The 11,068-nt window shown below is 43.0% G+C and overlaps 1 protein-coding gene across 3 annotated transcripts in view; it reads left to right on the top strand.

Annotated features, from left to right (window-relative positions):
* Positions 1-4,600: 4,600 nt before the first annotated feature.
* RAB27B (RAB27B, member RAS oncogene family) overlaps positions 4,601-11,068 on the top strand; it is a 52,305-nt gene continuing 45,837 nt past the window's right edge. Inside the window, exon 1 of one of the 3 annotated variants that reach the window (XM_047086343.1) lies at positions 4,601-4,741. The gene's annotated coding sequence lies outside the window, so the exon portion shown is untranslated. Of the gene's footprint in view, positions 5,062-11,068 lie in introns of all 3 variants that reach the window. The other 2 variants (XM_047086341.1, XM_047086342.1) reach the window with 2 other exon arrangements.

The following is an 11,068-nucleotide window of genomic DNA, read 5'->3' as shown; positions in this document are numbered from 1 at the left end:
TAAGTTATTCACAAATGATCTTTCAAACAGTAACAGTCAGAATAGTCTAACTGCTGTTGCAAATAAGTCCAAAAATCTCAGTGGCTTTATATGGTGTAAGTGTATTTCTCGCCCCTGTCACGTCCAATGTGTGTGGTAGCTGGCTGGGGCTTCTGTGCCATCAGGGATGGCACAGTATGGATCATTCAGAGCCATACTTTCCTTTCATCTCAGGGCTCTGTCTTCTAAGGCTGCAGAGTTCTTTACTGAGCGTTGTGTCTGGATACTAATAAGGAAAAAGGGAAAGCATGGAGGGTCTCATAGGCCAATCCTGGGAATGGCCTAGAAGTAGCATACATCACGGCTGCCCGCATACCACTGGCTAGAACTCAATTACATGCCTCTCTCCCTGAAAAGGGCTAGGAAGTGAAATCTAGTTGGGTGCTCAGCAAAAAGAGGACAAGGAATCAGATGAACACTTCCAGTCTCCACTGCACACACATTTATCAACAATGTTTCAAATACTCTTTCTGGGTACAAAGAACTCTTTTCTGGAACTCTCTGGGATTCCCATTAGTCAGAAAAATTTCCCCTTTCTCCAATTGTTCTATTTCCCTAGGCTTTTTGTTCTGTTTTCCTGAAGATTTTTCAACATAATCTTATAACCTGTCTGTCAAATTCAAAAACTTTTTGGGTGTATTTTCAATTTTGAGGGTTTTTTTCCTGTCTTGCATGTAAATTTCTTTTTAATTCATCTTCTATAGGAGCAGAGTGAAAATACGTGTTCATCTGATAAACCACAAATTACTCTGGTTTACTTTCTCCAGAAAACAAACTTCTCATCTCCTGGAGGCTGGGTTGAACAGATGGAGGAACTTATGGTTGGTTGATTGCACGGCAATGGGGAAGGAAGCTTTGGGTCCAAGCATTCAGTATACAGACGTCTAAGCAAACCCCTGTGTTCACCCTGCCACCTGGCCTCCTTCTATGGTGGTATTTCTGCCTCTTAGGCCTGAGTCGCCCAGGCTAACGCACAGAAAATTGTCTTGTTTCTTATCCATAATCTCTCCTCCAGGCAAGCAGTGTGTAAACTCTTCTCTTCCAGGTCAGTTACGAGTCTGCATCTGATTTAGGTTCTTTCAACCATCTACTGCAGTTTATTTTGTCTTTTGAGGTCTTCTCTCCCTTGTATTTGTCTTTATGACTCCATAACATTTAAAAATCCATTTATTCTCATGTTAGAGGAGTTTGGGGAAGACGGGATGAAACACATGCGATCAATTTGCCATTAAAAATTTTTTATTTTTTATTTTTTAGAGAGCAGGAGAGAAAGCATGAGCGGTAGAGGGAGTGAGATAATCCCAAGCAGGCTCCACAATGTGGAGCTCAATGTGGGGCTCGATCTTACAACTGTAGATCAGGACCTGGATGGAAATCAAGAGTCAGACCCTTAACTGACTAAGCCATCCAGATGCCCTCCGTTTATAATTAAAAAAAATTTTTTTAGTTTATTTATTTTGAGAGACAGACCGCATGCGAGCAAGCAGGGGGAGGGGCAGAGAGAGAGGGGATCCCAAGCGGGCTCTGCACTGTCAGCACAGAGCCCAATGCAGGGCTTGGATTCATGAACTGTGACATCATGACCTGAACGGAAATCCAGAGTTGGATGCTTAACTGAATGAGCAACCCAGGCGCCCCTGCCATTTCTAACTAGAAATGTACATGTACATTATGTATCTGTTTGCCTTAGGGCTGTATTTATTGATTGATAAACCTATTGACAATTTATGTCTATTTAATTTGTGGTACATAAACTTAAGGTACAGGAAGGCAATTATTTTTTAAAAATGTTTATTTATTTTTGAGACAGAGGGAGAGATGAAGGGGCAGAGAGAGAGGGAGACCTAGAATCTGAAGCAGGCTCCAGGCTCTGAGCTGACAGCACAGAGCCAGATATGGGGCTTGAGTTCATTAACTGCAAGATCATGACCTGAGCTGAAGTGAGATGCTTAACTGACTGAGCCACCCACCCACCCCGGCAGTTATTTTTGATTATGACACATAATGCTGTCACTTTGTTTTCACTGGTTTTGCAGGGTCTTTTATTCTGCTCTACCTCTAGTCAAAGTGGCCTTCATGAGATGGCCCAGAATCATTTCTTTTGTTTTCCCACCACCGTCTCCTCCTTGGAACCTGTCTTCCCACAGGGAAGAAAAGTTCCACCACTCTCAAGTGGCTGAGTAGAATCACTATGTAACACTAATGCCTCTGAGCCTCAGAGCCCAAAGACAGGACTTAAGCGGCAAGCTACTCCAGGAGGGCTGTCCCTGCAAAAGTGGACCCATCAGGCAGCTGGCACGCTTATCTGGGGAAGGGTGACAAGAAAAGCAGATGATAAATGTCTATTAGACTTTCTCACAGCAGGAACTTTTTCTAGAAATACTAGGGAGGCAGCACTGTGTGGTGACCACCGTGAACCCTGCCTTTGGGATCAGCAAACCTGAGTTCTTTTTTCTTCTTATTTTTTTAATGTTTATTTATTTTTTGAGAGCAGGGGAGGTGCAGAGAGAGAGAAGGACAGAGGATCCGAAGGAGGCTCTATGCTGTCTGCAGACAGCCCGATGTGGGGCTTGAACTCACGAACCGGGAGATCATGACCTGAACCAAAGTTGGACACTTAACCGACTGAGCCACCCAGGCGCCCCAGCAAACCTGAGTTCTACCTTTATGGATCTTCATGATTCTGGGCACATTGTTGGGACTTTCTCAGCCCTCATTTTCTTCCTTTTTAACATGGGAAAAATAAAAATAATACATGTTGTGTTGTGAAAGCAACAAAGCAGTGTTGTGCAAGTCAAATGAGATCATCTCTGGGCAAGGCTTTTATAAACTCCATATGGGAAATAATAACTATTAGGATTAATGTAAGTGAATACATAAACTGGGTGAAGAATTCATATTTTTCACTGATTAGTACAGAGAATTATTTATTTATTTAGAATCACTTTAAATTAATATGCTGCATACAATGGAATAAATTCAGAGTAAAGTTCTTTCTTTTATCTCTCTCCAGGCCCAGGGACACATACTTGTTATATACTCAGATATTGCTGATGGATGGAAAACAGATTTACCATAAATATTCCCAGCATACATATTTTGAAAATGTACAACCCAAACCTCCTATACTTCCTCCTAGTAGATCAGAATAATTTTTATTAATCAGGCCTTTGGGAGAATGGAGTAAATGAGTGCTACAAAATAGCACGTACGGACAACATGTATATAAAATTTATTTTGCCAGACACTATTGTATGTGCTTTGCTGATATGATCTCATTTACTCACAATAACACTAGTCAGGCATTTTATTATCCCCATTTTCAGGATAAGAACATTGAGGCACAGGAAATAGGACTTCCATGTTTTCCTAATAGAATAGATAGACTCTTGTGCCACCCTCTTATTTCTCCCATCGTCCTCTCTCTTTTTTTTTTTTTTCGGTTTACTTATTTTGAGAGCGAGACAGAGACCATATACACATGTGTGCGCAGGAAGGGAAAAGAGAGGATCCCAAGCAGCCTCTGAGCTATCAGTGAGCTCAATATGGGGGCTCAATCTTACCAACCGAACTGTGAGGCCATGACCTGAGCCCTGATCAAGAGTCTGACTCTGGGGCGCCTGGGTGGCTCAGTCGGTTAAGTGTCTGACTCTTGATTTCGGCTCAGGTTCTCTGAGTTCGTGCCCTGCATCGGGTTCCGGGCTGACAGTGTGGAGCCTGCTTGGGATTCTCTCTCTCTCCTCCTCTCTCCCTCTCTCTGTCCCTCCCCTGCTTGTGCTCTCTCCAAATAAATAAATATTAAAAAAATAAAAAGAGTCTGGACTTGCATTTGGTTTTGGTTTGGGCTCTTCCTTCACCTCCACCCACAGTGCTTCTCAGCAAGACGCTCCCCAGCTGGTAATGGCTGTGCCTCCCACACCGCCCCTTAAAGCACCCTGCCAGAACTGGGTCAAACAATTAAAATTTAAATAGCATCTCATTGTTTACGAACAATGGTTCGGAACTTTGAAATTTTCTTCACAGAGGACTAATTGAGGTGCTATTATATGTATACAACCTTGGTTTCTTCACAGAGGATTAACTGAGCTGCTATGATATGTATACAACCTTGGTTTCTCCCTCTTGACCACCAGTGGGTTGCCTAGGGATGTCAGAGTCTGTCTCAAATGTGACCTCAGGAGAGCCAGCCAGGAACTTTGTTGTGGACAGAAGGAGCTGGAAGTCTCTAGAGCAGGGTCTGCCACAGAGTAGGTACTTAACCCATATTGGTTCAGTGAATGGGTATGCTCTTGATTTCCTTTGACCTCATAGACATGACCTCTATAATTTACTACCCTCCTGATCTCTGAAGTGACGTTAGGAGGATGGTGCGTACTGATTAATGCCTTCACATGAACAGGTTCTAGCTTTTAAAACACTGATTTCATTAAGTCCCCTTTTATTTCCCGGGGCCCTTCTCTGTTCTCCACCCGCAATTCCGTGCTCTCCCCGCAGTTATGAGACTTCCCCCGGGAGGAGAAAATGCGATGCGTTGGAAGCAGTTCTCACAGTGCCCTGGGCGCTTTGAATGAGAGATTATCAGAGAAAACACGGGAACGCAGAGGAATAAAAATGAGCTCGCTGCGAGGGCCTCCAGCCTGGCAGTGTGGGGAACGTATCCAGAAGCCCAGAGCCTTTGAGTCACCGGCAAGATCTGCCCTAGGTGAGCTCCCGGCACATCCGCGTTAGGACCGGGAGACACGCCTTCTTCTCGCCCAGACCTTGCAGATCCCCGCGGCTCGGCCGACCCAGGGGTGGTGCTACCAGTCCTGCCACCGGTAGTCCCGACGGGCAGGGGCCGGGGACCCATCCCGAGCCACAGGCTGGAGAGCGGGGAGCCGTCCCCATGAGTGGCGCCCGGTAGAGCGGATCCCGAGCGGCCGCTGGCGTGGACAAGCCCCGGGGCTCACGGGCTTGGGGAAGGGAAAGGAGGTTTCTGAAACCCGACACCCGGCCCTCTTCGCGAGGAAACTTCGCCGGCTGGTGAGTTGGGCGAGCCGGGCTGTTCTTGCAGGAATGCGATCCCACCCAGTCCGGGTGTTCTCGGCGGCGGCGGGCCGGGGGAAAGGAAGTGAGACGTGGACGGGAGGCGGCAGGCCCCGAGAGGGGCGAGCCGAGCCTGCAGGGTATGCGCCCTGCGCGCGCCGGGGCCGGGCGCCAGCGCGCGGGTCTGCAGCCGCCGCGGGGACCCGGGGTCTCGGGGACACTCGAGGGGGCTGACCCTGGCTGTTCCCGTATCCGACAGCTGGCTAGGAGTGAACAAACAGCATCCCCTCCCCAAAAAAACCCCGGGCACAGCAATGCCATTTTCTTTCCATTTGTAGCTCGAAACCAGCCAGCATAATCATAATCGTAATCGTAATCATAACCATAATATGCTTAGAGTTTCATTGAAGGGGAAGTCATTTAGTGAGGCAAGCCAGGTAAGTGATAGGACATTTCCTTGCACTTCCTCAGGTGTAGGTGGCCGCAGAGAAATCAAAAGCAATTTCTGTCTTCCAGGTTTTGGCTCACTTATTTCCAAACCTGATCCAAGCGTGGCAGCTACTAGGGCGTGTGTGCTTGTTCAAGTGGTCACAGGACCTTGGCTTCCGAGAGTTTCCCACCCAACACAACATTATTTGATCATTCGAAAGCTGTTGGAGCAGGTGACTAGCGAAAGCTGGAGGCTGCATTCCTGGGGAAAAGCTGTGTTTGGTTAAAGTCACCACACCTGGAACATGTTTACTGGCTTTTTATTTCAAGAGCTAAAATTAAGAGTATAAGGTTCCAGGTCATTTAAATGATACATTATTAAATTAAGCCCAAATTAATAAATGTCGTTCCAAGGTCATTAGCAACAAAATTATTATCTAAGGTAACAGTAGCTATGAATTTTTATTTAGTTCTATTTTTTTAAATGTGTGCCGTTCTTAATAGTTACAGTCGTGCATATTCAGTGATATTATAAATAAGTAGATATATTTATATGCATGGTTGTATAGTGCTGGATTTGAGAAGTTAACAGAAAAGATGGACTTCAGCATTATAGCCTGGTGAATTCTCAAGTTATTATAAAGTCTACATTGTAGTATGAAGTGAGAGTCATGCTTGGCTTGTGCCGTTCCGCCTAAATAGTTATTTTTCATAGTTTCTCAGCACGATCCTCTACCCGGATGGGATCAGCCCTTCTTTACGGCAAGAGGAGATTCTTACGGATGACCAAAAAAGAGTGATCTTGACAGGTAGTTTAATATTAATAAGACCTTTCTGCTTAAGAACTGACTATGGCCTGCCATAAAATGTTACCATCAGTACTTTCGAAAGGAAGACAAAACATTTCAGATGAAACTGGATGAGCCTGTTCTGATAGTTGCCAAGAAGGGATAAAGGGAATCTGTCAAATGTAAGCAAATGACAACTCGCACCGACCATTTCTGGAATAGGCATATTTGACCTGATAGGGAAGGTAACCCTCGTAAGTTGGTCTCAGCTCCTTGGCGCACGGGCTTTATTCTAACATGATCTGCTGGTTTCTGAATTGCTTTTCATTTATTTAACTGTTTTTTTTTTTCTGGAAAAGTGGAATTTATGCCAAACTCCAGGTGGTTTAGAGCAGAAATCTGCTCTTTTCCCACCCTCCTGACTCTGGGAAGTTTCATGTTAGGTTTTTGGTCTTTCAAATTAGTAGTACAGCATGAAACGTAGACCAACTTTTCACATAAAGCTCAGCTCACAATCAATCCAGTTTCTTGAGTTGATTCATCAGGGTCGGTTAACCAATTATTCAGCTGTTAAGCAAGTAATTGTAATATCGAGATGAAGGAAAACAATTACAGTAGACAGGACAAACCAGGTGTTTCCCATGAAGAGAATGTCACTTTGTAGAGTTCGTGGCTAAAGGAGAATGCTTTTTTTAAAAAAAATTTAATGTTTATTTATTTTTGAGAGAGAGAGAGAGAGACAGACAGAACACGAGCAGGGGAGGGGCAGAGGGAGAGGGAGACACAGAATCTAAAGCAGGCTCCAGGCTCTGAGCTGTGGGCACAGAGACGGATGCGGGGCTCAAACCCAAAAACCATGAGATCATGACCTGAGCTGATGTCCGATGCTTACCTGAGTGAGCCACTCAGGCGCCCCTAAAGAAGAATGATTTTTTACTCATTATTAGGTGTAGCTAGAGATGAAGTTCATTATATGGTAGTAGGAAGTAGCAACATTACTAAGCATAATAAAAGCCTATTGTAAAACTCATAAATGGAGTTGAGAGTATTACTTAATTTGTTTCACACAATCATTATTCATGTTCTCCAAATATTAACCTTCTCTCATAGAATGAAGGAAACTTGTCTAGGTTACCAATAATGAGATTAAAGCTCTGTTTAACACATAATCAAGCAAATCTTTAATTAGTTGTCTTTTCTAACTAAAAAAACTGCTCAGTGTTTTAAGAAAAGGGATGGAATTTCTTATTCATTTATTCAACACATATTTCTTGATGTCTAGCACTAGTCTGGGCTCTGTGTGGACAGGGTTGGACAAAGCAGACAAAAGCATCTTTGGCCCCACAGAGCTTGCCTTTCACTGGGGAAATAGAGAGTAAACACGATACACACCTGTAATATAAGATATAGTATATTATATCGAATACTATGTTGACTCTATTAGAGATAAGTGCTATTAGAGATAGTGCTAGGAGATAATCTATTAGAGATAAGTGCTAGGAGAAAATATATAAAGCAGAGGAGGCATGCAGAAAGTGTCAGTGGCATGGCCCAGTGAGTGTCGAAACTTTAGATCAGATGCCCAGGGACAGCCTTCCTGAGAAGATGATCTTTGAATATTGGCCTGAAGGCAGTCAGCAGGTGAGCCATGTGGTTGTGAGCAGGAAGAGTTCTCCAGACAGAAAGGATAACTAGCAGGGGTTTGTGTGGCATCTTCCAGGAACCAAAGAAGCCTGCACAGCTGGAGGAGGAGGAGGGGGTAGCAAGAGATGGGGGAGCGGCGATCACGGGGCCAGGTCACAGAGGGCTTTGAGAGTCCTAAGAGACATGTTAAGTTTTGATTTGTATTCTGGATGAGGTGAGAAGACACCATGATTTAGACATTGTCTATTGAAAATTCATTCAACAGATACTTAGCATACTCTGAGCCTTAGTATATTCTTCTAAGTCGGTGGATAATAGAGGTTAATATCATGGAAATTACATTCTTGCTTAGAGAGACAGACATGTAAGTCAATATACAAATTATCAATTATACAACTTTCAGTACTGTTTAAAAAATTTTAGTATCAAATAATGAGAATGACCTGGAGGGGTAGGAGAATGCTGTACGATTCAAAGGAAGCACCTCACAGGAGGCCATCTTTCTAAAAGATAGCCCTGGCCTCCTTGAAGAGAAGACACTGTAGGGCCAGCAGAGGAGAAGAGAGACCAGCCAGGAGGCTATTCCAGCAGATGACAGTGGCATAGATCGGAGTTGGAACAGTGGTCCTGGAGAGAAATAGATTCAGGAACTGTTTGAACGCAGAGCTAACAGGCCTTGCTGACAAATTGGATAAGGGATGGGATGAAGAAAAGGAAGGACCAAAATGATCACCAGACACTGGAGAGATGGTGAGGATGTTTCCTAAGGTGGATAATACTAAGTGAAATTACAAAACCCGAAGGGAAATGCAGAATTCCTTTTTAGCCTTTTGAGGTATGTTTGAGGCACCCACGTGGCAATGTCAGATTGGGCTTTTGGACATAGAATTTGGAGCACTTGGAGGAAGTCACAGCTGAACATAGACATTTGGCAACAAAGAATCTCTGGATGCTGGTTAGAGCCCTGGTCTTGAGCATATTACCTAAGGGCTGTGCTCTGGCTCATTCTCACACTGAGGGATCTTGAAGGAGCCAGTAAAAAACTCCCTCCTCCCCCAGAAAAGATTATCATCATGGAACCCAAACCAGGAAGTGTTTCCAAAAAAAAGGGAATGGTCACTTGTGTCAGATGTTGCTAAAATGCAGATTGTGATGAGGAGCAGAGAGTGATAATTGCCTGTGGCAATTTGGAATCACTGGTAACTTTGACAAAAGACAAAGTTCTTAAAAATAAGACATTCGTATAAACTAACTTTAACAAATGCTGGAAAGAGCATTTCACTTAATCCCTAAAGAGAGACCACTAGGGAAACTTATGAGTCTCTAGCCAAATCAATTTTGAAAACTGGCTCACAGAACAGATGAACAAAGGAACATATAATTAGAAATGCTCACAAAGGTGTTGCATGAGCTGTAAACATAGTAAGAAGAAGAATAAAAACAGAGTGGGCTGAAGCCTGGGAAAATGCTGAGGAGAGTCAAAGATTCTAGCGTAATTTAGAGCAAAGCAGTGAATAAGGAAGTTAGTGGATGTGAGTGAAAGTAGAATTACTCAGTTTCTATTGTGCTTCCCTCTTATTTCTACATAAAAGAAAATAGTGTTCCAAAATGGGAAGGAATTGACAACACCAAAAGAGAGTTAAAGTCAAAGGGTGTCGAGAAGTTATTGTGATCACAAGTAACTTCTTTAAATGGGAAAGAATAATGCTGGGATTGGTCAAGAAAACTTGTTTGAAGAAATTGTGTTTCAGTTGAAACTGAAGGATGTCTGGATGCCAGTCAGATGGACAGTTAAGAGAGAACAATCCAGATAGAGCAAAAGCACCTGCTGAGTTCTTGACCTGAGTAAGAGTTTGGTGCATTCAGTAAGCTGATAGAGGGTTTAAATGGAAGGCAGGGGGTGGAGAGGGGCACAAGGTGAGGCTGGAGAGACCACTTGGGAAGTCATTGCAGAGACTGGATAAAACCAAAGAAGACCAGAGAATGTGCCACTTTAAGAATTATTTGTTGCAGAGATGGCCTATACTGGGAAGTTGAGCCAAATGACATTTATTACCCCTTGTATCTTATCCTTTATTTAATCCCTTTTTCTAGTTTATTTATTATTTTGAGAGAGAGGGAGCCCTACGCAGTGCTCAAACCCATGAACCGTGATATCATGACCTGAGATGAAGCTAAGAGTCGGACGCTTAACCAACTGAACCACCCAGGTGCCCCATATCTAATACCTTTTTCTGGGGGATGAGAGCATCCCTAGATAAAAGTGAGGGTGAGATGAAAAATGGAGGATAAGGACCTGTGTGTTGTCCTCTGATGGGGAAAACTATACCAACCCCTGGACTTGGTCTCCTCTCAAGACTTGGAGAGGGCCTGGTGTGCATCTGTTTCCTGTGCAAACTGGGAGGAATTCTTTGAATTCTGTGTTGTGTTTTTTTCCTGTAAAACAACTATATGATAATAACTGAGTTGGTGCAAAGATGAATTTCCTTGAATCATAATGTTCTCCTTTCTAATTCGCAGCAGTGTTTCTAACCAAGTGTGGTCTTCATGGTTCTGACTCCTGATGGTTTTTCACTCTTTCAAAGTACACTTTGACATTTAAAATAAACGCATGCATGAGGCCCAGGAAACCAGAAGCTAGTTTCCTATCAGTTCTTGGAAAGTGTTGAATTAGGATGATTTTAGTGACTAAAACCTTGAAGTCTGCTGTAATCAGTCTAAAGTTGTATCAACATTTAAGAATGTTGATTCTTAAAATCAGTATAGTAAATATCCACACACAAGGATAGTCTTGGCATCTTAAGGATGGAGAACTAATACAAAAGAGAAAAGAAACAATTTGAATTCATAAATGTTGACTATATCCTTAAAGCAAGAAGCCATGTTTGCATCATAATATTGTATAACCAGCAGAAACATTTTTATCTGTCTTATTTTTCAGGAACTATGTTTTTTAAAAGTGTAGAAATTGGAATAGAAGGATTAAAAAAATAGTTGAGAACTCCTTTCTAATTAGTCTTTTTTATTTTTTATTTTATTATTACTGTTATTATTTTAGAGTAAACATGTTATTGTGCATGATAACTTGATCCAGAAGATGGAAATGAGAACACGAAGACTTATTGACGTTCTGTACCTGGATA

The sequence above is a fragment of the Lynx rufus genome, unplaced genomic scaffold, assembly GCF_022079265.1.
Source record: "Lynx rufus isolate CCGP_SWC_20201006 ecotype Redwood Valley unplaced genomic scaffold, mLynRuf1.p SCAF_20, whole genome shotgun sequence".
Lineage (NCBI taxonomy): Eukaryota > Metazoa > Chordata > Mammalia > Carnivora > Felidae > Lynx > Lynx rufus.
This window is presented reverse-complemented; position numbering and strand designations above follow the sequence as displayed.